General features: G+C 39.8%; 1 protein-coding gene across 3 annotated transcripts in view; it reads right to left on the bottom strand.

The window, feature by feature from the left end:
- Window positions 1–13,435, bottom strand: part of lingo1a (leucine rich repeat and Ig domain containing 1a) — a 60,523-nt gene that overhangs the window by 19,208 nt on the left and 27,880 nt on the right. The window contains exon 1 of one of the 3 annotated variants that reach the window (XM_031752828.2): window positions 5,072–5,539. The exons of 1 other annotated variant lie outside the window; for it this stretch is intronic. The gene's annotated coding sequence lies outside the window, so the exon portion shown is untranslated. Of the gene's footprint in view, window positions 1–3,582; window positions 3,607–5,071; window positions 5,540–13,435 lie in introns of those variants that run through there. One more of the 3 variants, XM_039614392.1, reaches the window with a different exon arrangement.

Below are 13,435 nucleotides of genomic sequence, written 5' to 3' on the forward strand. Positions count from 1 at the left end.
CACCTAAACACCGGACTCTGTGAACTCTGAATCTCAATGGGCTATTTTAACAGCCATTACATCAGGGAGGTGGGGCACAAACACAAATCTTGTTCCCACTTATGAAAAATATCATATGCTCCATTCAAGTGAGCCTGTGAAAGTGGAGCTGCTGTTGTATCACAATTGTGTTTCAAATTGCCACCAAATAGCACTGTTTGAATCGCTGCTTTGAATAGAAAGATGCAACATATTGTAATTTCGCCTCACAATAGTAATCATCAGCGCTGCTACACCATTTATTCAAACTCCAGCCATGAATGCATGTGACATTATCAAATGGGACAATAATATCCATTGTCTACAACTGCAAAGGAAGGGAAGACGACGTAAATGACGGACGGGGAATTTACACGTCAAAAACATCACATTTTCGATGATCCCAGTTCAATGTGTTTTGTGGCCTGCTGATACACCTAAAATGTAACCATTGTTCTCCATAAAAGTAAATATAGTGCACAGCATAGCTATACACTATATCACCTGTTTGCCATATGACTATAAGCTGTAAATAAGTGAAACTATGGAGTACGTTTTCAATGGCTGAGGCCTCCTTGACTGACTTCTGATCGGGTGTTTTCACCCCAAAGTCCCATCCAAAGCTGTCAGTCTTAGGCCATCAGCTCACTCAGTCAACATAATTTAGAGCCCACTAACAGTTTAGGAGAGTGGCATTTACACACAGTCGTCCAAGAGGTGAGTGTTTAAGGCTTCCTGGCAACAGAGTTTCATTACTCTTTCATCATTCATGACTCCACTCCACAGGGTTAGTAAAAAGCCTTAGCAAATACAAACCCTTGACCAATAGCTTCATCTGGCATCAATAAAGGCTAAATTGTTATTGAAATCCAAATTTTTAATAAAAGTTGATGGTAGGCATGCAATCAATTTTGACTGCTTGTTGCCATTCAAAATCCTACCTCTTTGTGAAGACCTTGATCTTGCACACAAGCACAAAATGGTTCTCGGAAAGCCCCTTCAGAGAATTTCCCTAAAGACATTTTTCACACCGCTGTGAAGTAGATCAGAATTAGCTGCACTTGTCTGATTTTTTTTTTTGAAATTCTTTAAATGTTAATGAACCCCACAGGCTAATGTAAATGCATGACATTTACACATGCCTCTGACATGCCTCTAACAAGACTGTACACTACAATGACATTTCACTTAAGGAGTAAGCAGTGGGCAGAAATCTAAAACAGCCCGAATTTGAAAGGTATCTGTCCCCCTCCATTCTTAACCTCTCCCACCTGACTAACACGGGCACAAACATGTGCTTCATGCACTCTGGAAATAAGTAAATCCTGACTTCAGACTTCAAAAAAGATTAAAACCCCACTCTTTTCAGACACTTTGCTTTTATGCTACTTTACTGTATTTAGAACTGCACAAACTCCACCCCTGCATTGCCTCTCGGGTCACTTGAAATACAATATGCAAACAAAATGCAATATCCAATTTTTTGGGTTGTTTTTTGCCAGACGACAAAAATATGTTGTTTATCCGAGTTTTAAAGCATCCGTTAGATGCTTATTTGCATTAATTTTCTCTTTAGCTTCCTGCTTTTGATTGCAATGAGCCATGAAAGATATGTCATGCAGTTAAATATTAACGGAAAAGCCAAGTCACAGCAGGATGTGGATATTGTCTGTTAGAATTCACACATCAAGACTTGAAACCCGTGCATTTCTGCATATTACGTGTATGGTAGTTGCAGCTTTGTGACAGGTATCTGTGATGTGACAAATAAATGGTTTCCATTTTGGTGTAAATTCTGGATTAGTGTGCACAATAATCACGTTAATGTTTCTACCATCGCAGGATTAAGGGCAATGCAATTAGAATTACAAATGTGAAATCAGATGTGACACAGTGAAAGCCATTTTCACTAAAGGTAAAGTTGAGGGCACAGCAAGGGCCGCATATTCTCCAGTATCTTTCTACAGCGAAGCGTTTACAGTAAGAATTCTAGAAATTCAGAATAAATTAACAGATATTCTAAAGAACGTTTTTTATAGTAACGTAACACATTAAACATGTGCTTCTTTATCTTTTTTGGCGTTTTTTTTTTACAAACCCTGACACTGCACCACCACAAGAACCGTAAATATATAATATGTGCACAACTGCAAAGAAACACAAACACAGTGTAACACATAAAAGTAGCTTAAATCTGCAACGAGACACAGCCCCTACATGGCAGCCAGGTGCTACATTATAAAAAAAATTACACTACATTTCATAAGTTGCGTTTGACTTGGGCAGGTTAGCCTTATGGGAAAGAAAAGAAATAGATTGCTGTTGACACTGTTGAGGAGCTGTTTCCAGCACCTCTGCTATGCTGTCTGGGACACTTTCCAAATAGATGGAAATACTTACATGAAAGTGATTGCACTGCTGAAACTACAAAAGAGAGAATAAAAATGCTCATGAGTTTTTGACAGCACATATAGCTGTTCCTTCTCCTTACCCACTTCTAAAGATATCAGCCAAGGACAAAAGTGACATGTGAACAAGATGCTTCCTCCTCCTCCCATCAAATAGCCACTATGATCCCACTACAGATCTTTTTTACAACCACGCCACCCAGCCTCGGGCAAAAAGTGGAACGACAGCCGGGGGCTTATAAAAACAACGTAATTGCAGTCTCATGTGAAAAGTCTCAGCGCTGCCATCATAGCATTATGTAGGCACCATGGCCTCACAACTGGGAACTAATAAACACCTTGTCAATGCAGTAGGTGTTAGCTTTACACCCAGGATGAGTGTCTCCAGGATACATGTTAACACATCATAAATCTGCTCACTATTGGTCACTTAGTGTGTTGTGAGAAAGCAAGCCTGTGATCAGTCATCATACACTAACATCATGGTCCACACCATCACCACCCACTTTGTCTTGACTGCTTCTCTGTCCCAGTCTGCTGTCTATGGTGAGGCTGATCTCTACCATGAATGAATAATGCTGCACACATATTTCAGTCTGATCTCATTAGTTTACTGTTCCATTCTCTGTCTATATCTGATTACATTTCAAGCATGGGCTACTAAGACATAACCATTCTTCTCTGAAATATAATGGTGTTACGAGGATCAAGATTTTCCTGTGATATCTGATACTCTGTATTATACTGGCCGCTATGTAGAGATTTAGCTTATTGCAAACATTGATCAGCGTCTTGTAATTCAATACTGCATGCCAACAGCAGCATGAATTTGTAGGCCAGAATGGAGAGGAGCATTTTCTACATGTGTGTCGTAGCCTACTGTACTGTAGGGCAAAGAGGTTAATCCTACTGAAAAATGTAGATAGTCAAGGTCAGTGACTGCACATTTGTTTAATGAAGGCAGCCAGGGCGTCTGGACAAAGCGGATCACACACTTCAGGAGCCTCTTAACTGCTGCAAAGCAGCAATGATTGAGTCAGCAGTGTGCCAATCATCAATGAAAACAAAAAACAGTAAAACATGACAGAAATAGGGCTTTAAGCCTGGGGATGAAATTAACAACCACAGGGCAGGATTTAAAAAAAAAAACACTTACTGTAATGGGGTCACTCTAAAGTCATTACTGAGTCCAAGAAGCAACAAAGGTACCTTGATAGGGAGAGCACATCGGACCATCCAACCAAAGCCCCCCACTCACCCACACACATACACGTGCCACACCCTTGTGGCTGTGTGATATTTCAAAGTGTACCCCCCATCTATCAGTTAGATTGTGCGCCCAGATAATGCCAGAGAAGCTGTGCTGTTGCTGCTGATGGAACGACTGGAGGCTGCTCCTGTTCGAGCTGGCTGTCCGCTCCTTCCGGCTATTTATAACCAATAGAGCTACAGCACTTTATGAATGTCTGCAGGCACAGCATCACAGAGTCTTCTGATGCTCTGCCTCAACAGCTTTTGTGAGAATTATATGCATATAACAGTACACACATTATAATAGGCTGTGCTGCACAATAAAGCGGGGAGACATTCAGGGGCCGCTGTCACATTCCCTAAAAATGCAGCCTCTAATAACAAACAACAGATGGAGTGTGGCACCATAAACGCACAAGTTTCATCTTGTGGCCTGTTTCGTCGCAATTGGTGCTATATATAGATCCCACGTCTGTAGTCTAGTTGAAAACAAAGAGTCCCAAGTCGTTTCACAAAAAAAAGAAAAAAAGAAATGCACCACCACACCGCTGCAGAAGCCTGCTTGCTTTTTATACGCTGCCCATTTAATAGATAGCCATCTTTGCAGATGAATAAAATGGCATAGGAGGGAGGATCACGACTGCCTCACACTTCAACACAATGACAAATGTTATCTCAGCAGAGCCTATACGTGGTCAAATAAAGGCTAGATGAAGATAACATTTTGCAATTCACTCTCCTCCCTACACACACACACAGACACAGTCCATATTCTGCCTCTCTCTCTCTCTCACGAACACAAACACACACACGCACACATTCGCGGGACAATTAAATTTGATTAATGCTTTAAGCCTTCGTCCTCTCGGACGAGCACACGCACACGCAGAAATGAACAGAAAAGCAGATTTAAAATGTGAACCGATAACAAAACTCTAAATGAATTTGGAATGTGTCTTTATTGGATGTTTTGATACCTGCAGAGGACGCGCCTAATCACACTCAAGTCCCCGTTTGCTTTTCTGTCCTGTCAACAAATTCTGTCCTTATCATTTGGGACTTGCAGGAATATATATTTATATGTATATTGTTGATTTGACATCGGAATGCGCTCCTTGGAGTTACAAATAAACCTCTGTTATGAACTGATGTCGCCACTAGCGCACTAGAATTCACATATTTGATGGATGTTTTCTTCAAAGTAGCCAGGGGGAGACCAGGGTTTGGCTGCATACTATCCACCTCTCTAAAATCTTGGCCTCACCCCACATGAAACCGCAGTGACATATGCACGATAACTGAAATGGATCTGCATTATTTTAAAAAAACCAAAAAACAGTTTTTCCTAAATGTGTTTTATTTTATTTAACTGGCTTTATTAACCAAATACTCACCTGCTGTAGCCCTCACTGCTTCCAAGCATCCTTTCGCATTTCTTCCCGACGGCAACTCCCAGCCACCAACACTCAAATTGAGACGCACTATCTCAAGTCCATCTCCTTGATAGATAGCTTTAAAAGATGACAGGGGAGAACAGACACCAGCCAACCGTTTCCTGCTGATTTCCAACGACTTTCTCCACAACGACACTGCCGCAGTTCTGAGACGGTAGCAGTAGTTAAAACAGATAACCCACACAAACGCGCACATACAGCGCGATCCTCCCTTGGTAATGGGGCTCCTTGTGAGCCCGAACTCGTCCGATGAGAATAAAGAAGGAATGCAAATGGCAGGTAGAGACGGAGAACAACTCCCACGCACCGCTCCCGATCCAAGCGCACAGCTCCTTGATGCAGTCTCTCCACAGCACACTCTCGGTACTGTGTGACTGGCTGTCGTCAGTGGCACAGGCAATCCGATTGCTGGAGGGAGGGACGGAGATGATCAGCGGAACGCACTCTGCCCGGTGTCCTACTCAAGTGTGTGTGGTAAAGCTGTGTGTTTGCCTGGGCGTGTGTGCCGCGTTCTATCACGGCACATACGCAATTCGTCCATTTAGTGGTATATCATTTATACCCCACGCGTTTTGTTAACCTTCCTTATATGTCCAGATATGTCTTTCCAGATTTCAGCCTCTCCTCTGGCGCGCACAGAAACGTTGACGCACACGGGCACATGGGACATAAAGCAGCAACATATTCTGAGGGTAAACTGAACGTAAATTGTTCGCGACACCTTTGTAACATACAAATGCTTCACCGGGACGTCAAGGAAAATACGGTTATATATAATCACATATAGGTCTAAGAAAGAAGTGAAAATAAAAGGGAACGTGAGAGGATGAAGGAAGGGAGTCTGTGAGAAAGTAGCAGTTCCCTTTTTAAAGGCCTGATGGCACTGTGGGCTTCGGGTACTACAGACAAACACACAGGCATTCACAACACACTGCTTCTTCCAGGAGGCAGTCTGTGCAGTATGCTTCCTAATACATACCTGATATTTTACCTCCTGTGATTTTTAAACGGAGTCTATGGACGATCACTTAGAGATGGTAGGTGATTTTTAAAACAGGAAAATAAAATTACAACCCCAATCAAAATAAGGGTTGCTGTGTAAAAAAACGCAGTGATTTCTTGTAATCACATTTTTCACAACAAAACATAGAAAAAATAGATATTTACACTGAGACTTTTTACTGTGTCACTGAAAAATAGGTATTTATGAATTTGATGTCGCCACACGTTCTGAGTAAAAAAAAAAAAAAAATGGGACAGAGCAACAAAAGGCTGGAAAGGGAAGTGGTACTAAAAAAGAAACAGGTGAAGGGACGTTTTCCAGGTACTTAGGTTGGTAACATGAGTGGGTACAAAAAGAGCAACTTAGAGAGTTTCTCAGAAGGAAAGATGGGCAGAGGCTTATTAATCTGGAAAAAAAAAAACCTGCATCTACAAATAGCGGAACCATTTCAGAAGGACAAAGCCAAAAAAACCCAATACTGGACACTCATTGTTTTCAGACTCTCAGGTAGCACTGCATTAAATACAGGCATGATTCTGACATGGAAACCATTGCTTTGACTGGGGAACACTTCCAGAAGTCACTGTCTGTAAACACTTTCCAGGATCCAGGATAAGAAATCTATCATACAAAAAAACCATATGCTAACATGATCCAGAGCAACTTATGCTCCCATCTAGCTGATGTACTTTTCATGGACGGCCTTGCATTCAGTAAGACAATGCTAAACTACATACTGCAGCTATTACAACTTCATGGGTTTAGCTGGCCTGCCTGCAGTCCAGGCTATTCACCAAATGAAAATATTTTGCACATGAAATGAAAGATATGAAAAGAAGACACACTGCTGAGCACCTGGAATCCTATATCAGAGAAGACTGGGACAACATTTCTCTCCCAAAACTCCAGCAGTTAGTCTCCTCAGTTCCCAGATGTTTAGAGACTGTCATTACAAGAAGAGGGGATGCTACAGTAGTAAGCCCTGTCTCAACTGTTTTTTCTATTGCTGTCATGAAATTTAAAATGAGCTAAAAATTTTCATGAAATAATAAATTATCTCAGTTTAAACATTTGGTATGTTTCTATGTTCGACTGCAAAATCGGACCTATTCATCATAGAAATCTGTAAGTTTACATGGTGTTTGCACTGTCTCCCGTGACATGATTATGAATCATTACTTTGCTTTTAGGTGTAACCCTTACCAATAACCCAGTTTTTAAAAAGATATATTTAAATATCATTAAAAACTTTTATCAATGTCATAAACAATTAGGACCTTAACTCACTGATTGGTAAAAACTTGCAAAGCACTGTGCCCATGAGTTAATGAATGGTCTTAAATGAAAACCAAAACCAAAAAACAAAACAATGGATTTTACATTGTTTCAGGAAAAATACACACATATGTGCATATAATACAAACACAATTATGAGTGCTTAATTCATTTTCAGAAATAGAGTCACATTAATCTTGCCTAACCTCGAGTGGCCATAAAGTTGAACATTAGCATGTTTGTTAGCATGGCAAAAATAAATTGGTGAAATTTATGATTTTTCAGCAATTTTCTCAATTTTCTAGTTTTTCTCAATTTTATGCTCATGATGAAACTTATTCATGCATTCAGTATAGAAGATCTGTAATCACCCATTTACCTGCTTCCTTGATGTCCACCTCCTAGTCTATTCTTTACCGCACTTCCCACGCTGTCAAAGTCAATGCTGACATCATTACTCTAGTCCAATCATTCTCTTGCCCACCTTCAGTGAGCCAATCAGCTCCAACCCATGTGCTTTAAATCTCAGTGCTCTTCTGTCATTCTGTATTCCAGTCTGTCATTTGTACAGCCACCTCCTCCCCATCTCTGCCTCACTCTGCTCAATCAGAACCCATCCAAGTCCCCATCTTCACCAGCACCAATCGTCTATCACCGCTGGGATTCTGTTCTGCCATAATGAGTCTTGGCAAATAAATGAAACCAAATAGATTGATTAATTTCTGTATCACAGAAAATCATGTTCCATTCTTACAAACGATCTCTTGAACTACCTGTTATCTTTGAGTACTGGATGCTGGTGTTAAATGATCTGGTTGGTTTCGTATCACTGATGAACATACTAGGAAGGCACTAACTTCTTTTTTTGTGATTAGCTGAGGTGTAATTACAGTAAAAAAAAAATAGAATATTTTGTAACTGAAATATGATTTTGATGGTGTTTACGTCTGTGTAGATTAACTGCAAAATGTCTCTTTAAAGTAAGCTGAAAATGAAGTTATTCCTTTGTTTAGAAGAGTTGTAGGACTTAGATTTTACCTTTGATAATGTACCCTATATTATCTGCTTATTATGGTAAAGCTACACCATGATAAAGTCACACAAAATATTTGTCCGGCAATGTTGAAATTTGTCACTTTTGCATGCCTGAAGCAACTCTGTACAGGAACTTAAGCCATTCTGGCACCACAGCAGCAGATCACGCATGGCCAAGGTACCCTTGCAATGAGTACAAGGCATTTTGTCAGTATTTTAGAGTTATTTCCACGCTGCCTGGCTATAAAACCATTCTGTTAGACAGGGTCTTTTTCTTTCCAGATCACTACCCTAGAACTGACAGTATATTTCCCTATGGATATAAAGTTAAAAATAAACAATTGTAATACGTTTTGTGTACTGGTGCTTGACATGTTTCATCAATATATATTACTCATCAGCTGATCGATATGAGTAAAACAAAATTAATAAGTAAATGAACGATTATTCACAGATTTGCAGTACTAGTCAAACACGCTCACTGTGTTATTAGATGAATAAAACTCAGAGAAAATGAGATTCCAAAAGGGAAAATTTGACTGTGCCATGATTCACCTCATAGGCGGGAGGAGAGAGGCAAAGTTCGTAGACCTTATTCTTCTCTACTTCGTCTCCATCCTCTCTGCCCTGCTAAGAGCTGCAAACAACAACAGAGGTAACAATGGATACCTAGTGACGCCACAGGCTTTGAAAGGATCCCATCAATAATTAATTTGTTCAGCTGTGTTCCTCAACACTGGCACGCACGCTTGTCCTTAATCTTCTCTTATACTTGGTGTGAGGGGTTTCTGTCACATGGATAATCATGACTCTGCAAGATGAATGACTCTGTGATTAGATGATAAAATAACCATTTGCTTGTTATATTACAATCGTTCTTGATAGGTGAGTGGCTTTGTATAGCAAGTTTCAAGGTTGTCATTCTTGCTGGGCAACTATTGATAAGCCTGGCCCCCTAATTAATTCTGATACTGATACAGTCTTTGGCATCATTTTAAGAGTCACTATTGCAACAGAAATAAAGAAATATTTTTTTAGGATGAATCATGAAATGTGTCTCCAAGCTAGAATAACTTTCACTCTGACTTAATTTATGTTGCCAAATTAAATTCTGGTGTTCAGAATATTTTTTTCCTTCACAGTAGGACACGAATGAAAACTTGGGAGTGAAATCTAAACTGTTTTCAACATAAAGTGAAAACTGAATTCACCAGTTGCCGACAGCCTTTTATTTTCGTTGTTTTTGTTTGTTTTTCAGTCTTTGGTCCCTTTGGTATTTCTTTTTTCAAAAGGCAGAATGACTCCTATTATGAGTTGCAGCTAACCATTTAGCGTGTGATCATATGTCCATTCAGCAACAACAGATAAATATTAAGACACCAACAATTAGTTGAATCTTTTCACTGCTGCGTAATTGTCTGCTGGGAAACCTTCATGCATCTGGATGCTACAGACCAAGCACACCCGCATGGTGATGGCATTCCCCAGTGACAGTGGCCTCTCTTAGCTGGACATTGCCTCATGTCACAAGAGCTGTTCAAAAAAGTCTCAAGGAACAGGACAAAGAGCCCATAGTATTGATCTAGACTCCAGACTCTCACTTTGTAACCAACAAGATCAAAATGATCCACTGCCAGCTTTCCCTGCCAGCCATGGGACACCCAAATGGACAGATCTATTTTGGTGTAAGCTAAACAATATAAACATGGCTGTTTTTAAAGTTGTGGCTGATTTGTGTATTTATATGTGTATTCACCTGGTGGGCTGTTAAAGTACTGCAGGAGTAATAACAAAAACTCAGGTTGAAATTACAACTTGGTACAGTTATGTATTTATCTAAATGTATTTGTTTATTTACTGTTGGCTGTGCGACAGACTGGCCATCTGTCCAGGGCATACCCCACCTCCTGCCCTATGGTAGCTGGGATAGCCTCCAGCTTCCCTCGACCCAGACAAGGATAAACGGAAGAGACTGGAAGGATTGATTTGTGAATTAAAACTGATAATAGGAGGTTAGTTTGTGATGTTACTCATGACTCTGACCCTCATTTACTGCAGTGGCAGGTCAACTTAGTATCAGAGCAAAATGTGTAATAGACATGTCGGCCTGCCGTGTCCATTTCACGCTTTGCCTCTCCAAAATGTGAAATGGAGATGCGTGCAGAAGTTGCATTACCAGCAGGGGGAGATAATATATTTTAAGCCACGAAGTCGGTGGTGAGCAAAAAACGTATTAAGGATATTTCCGGGTCCTTAATCATGTTGGTTTGAAATAAAATATCTCCCTTTGCTGCAATGTTTTGGAGATCAAAGCATGAAATTGACACGGTGGACCGGCATGTCCATTACACACTTTGTCATGATATTGGGTTGGCAGGTGGGTCACACCTGGCCTTAACGCTTTACATATGACTGGGTAGCATTAGCAATTGATTATGTTTTTAAAATGAAATTTTCAAGGAAATGCATCGCTTTATCTTGTATTTTGATTTGAGTGAAGATTTGAGTGAAGGGAATTTTCTGGTTTTTAAATGGGCTGCAGCACTCTTGACTTTGGGAACAAGCTGGGTTTATTTATTCATACAACAGCAGTCTCACAAAGTGGCTTTATTTTATAGCACATTAGTCAATGATACGCCCATGAAATACAACAATAGTTAGAAAGATGGAGTTTTTATTTTTTAAAGATCTTTAGAAGTGTTGCTTATTTTCCTTTGTGTTATAAATCTGCATTTGCTGGTCGTTTTCTATTTTTAAAACTTTACAACCGTGTAAAAAATACTTGGGTGTAGCAGGAATCTGTGGTTTGGGCAGAAACCCTTTGCACATTTGCTGTGTGCCACAAAATGCAGCAGCCAGAAACTCTTGGGGGGGATATGTTAGGCAAGCATTGGTCCTGGCTGGGACCAAATTTGACATCTCATAACACTTACTTGCTCCAAAGTAATATCGATTTCTTTTCCAGAAAAGAAACAACAACAACAAAAAGCTCAAAAAACCAGAACCCAGACACAGCACAGCAAAACTCAACAGCAAGAAAAACCTCTTGAAACAAAGTAAACAGGACTTACAAACCTATAAACTTTCCTTTTCTGTTTTCCTTCAAACTTTGTTGGCTGTTAAGTTGGTCAAAGTAAAGCAGCATGAATATTTCTTTCTTGCCCTGCTTTTCTTTTTTTTTGCAGCACTACCTAAAATCCATCTGTTTACTCACTATTCTTCTAATCCTTACAAATGGCAACACACTCCCTCCTGTCACTCAAAGGTACTCACACATAAATAATAGACACATACATCGACCCACTCATTGTCACTCAGTCTCACGCTCACACTCATTTGCCCTGACTTGTGTTATTGTACTGCTATGTAAAATGGCTGGTGCAGTGAAATGGAAAGCAGTGAGGTTGGAAGGGAAAAGTGCCTCAATGGGCTTTGAATTGCCAAGGTCCTGAATAAGCATTGTAATATGGGCTTGCAGGCAGCAACCAAATATGCAAAGAATTGGATTTGGCATTACTGACATCTAGTTTTAACCTCGCAAATGCGCAACCTACAGAAATACAAAATCATAATTTAGTGGTAATGCAAGCTATTAACAAGCTTTAACAATGTAAAGGATATTGTTCTGGGACTGCGTGTGGTTTAGGGAGTGATTGCTTTGGTTTTGTAGCATGACATCCACAGATATAGAACTAGGTTCATAACAAATAATTGAAACTCATAACGTTGCAAGAGTTTCAATCCAACATGAAAATGACAGCCATCAAGATCTTGAAATCTGTTTGAGATGACAGCAGTACACCAAAGGAATATGTAATGGTCCTAAAAATGATGACATATTCACATTGATAAGTCAACTAATGAACAGCTCAGCACCCATAATCATTGTTGAACACATTTCTGAACCTTGTTATAGTAGCTTTGACACAATTGCTCCCACAGATGTACTAAGTGGAAAAGCATACAGCAAGAAGGGATCCTGGATAGGCTAGTGTTTCTTTGGACCTACTAGCACAGACCATACTAATATCAGAGGTATTATCTGGCCTATCATAGTAATGAAGAATAAATACTGTGGCAACTTGGACCTAGATCTGTTAGCCCAGTGGTCATATGAGTAATACTTTGTCTTCAGTGGTTTATATTTCCCACAAAACAATTGGCAGACTGCTGCTCTCTCACCGCTACTCAGGCTCAGTGCAGTGCAAGAAAGACTGCAAAGAAAAATGATGCTCCCATGCCACTTGCACACACTGCTTTGGGCAGACTATCATTCCCATTAAACTAATAACAGTTAGCTTCTTATCTCACAGTGTCTTGGCAAAGTCACTTCCACCCTTGAACACACTGTCTTTGAATGCTGGGGCTTAATCTATCACTGAGGCCCAAATGAGACCGCATAGTCCTCAGCAATTTTTTGTTCTTGTATTTCACATTATCACTGATTTCTACTGCATTTTTTATACACTTTTTTTTTTTTTAAATTTCTTCCATTTTAGAACAATGATGCTGTCCTTCAGTTTCATAAGCAGACAGAATGTTCAATCAAGAAAAAATAGCTGATGTCAGAAGCTAGTACATGAGTGGGTTTATTCTTTTGTTGAACCAATTTTCATCATCAAATTACCATTTGAAAGTATTCAGATATTGGAAATATTTAATGTTTAATGTAAAACGTGACAGTGGCAATGCTCCCATCCATAGGGCACCGGCTGGTCACCAGAAATCAACCTCATACAACACTTGATTCTGGAGAATCAGTGCACAGGTGTTTCGATGCTTTAGAGGCAAATAAAAGTCCAACAGGTCCCAGGTCAGTTCATTTTCTCTCTTGGCATTTAGGACTTTGGTAAAAATCAATTTTCTTTGTTTTACCTTTAAACAATGCAGCCCACATCTAGAAATACTCATTTAAACAACACCACTAACAGAATATAATAAAAACTTTCTCAGCAATTAGCAACAAAACTGTTTGACCTGGAAATATTAAT

Source organism: Oreochromis aureus, linkage group 7, assembly GCF_013358895.1.
Source record: "Oreochromis aureus strain Israel breed Guangdong linkage group 7, ZZ_aureus, whole genome shotgun sequence".
Classification (NCBI taxonomy): Eukaryota; Metazoa; Chordata; class Actinopteri; order Cichliformes; family Cichlidae; genus Oreochromis; species Oreochromis aureus.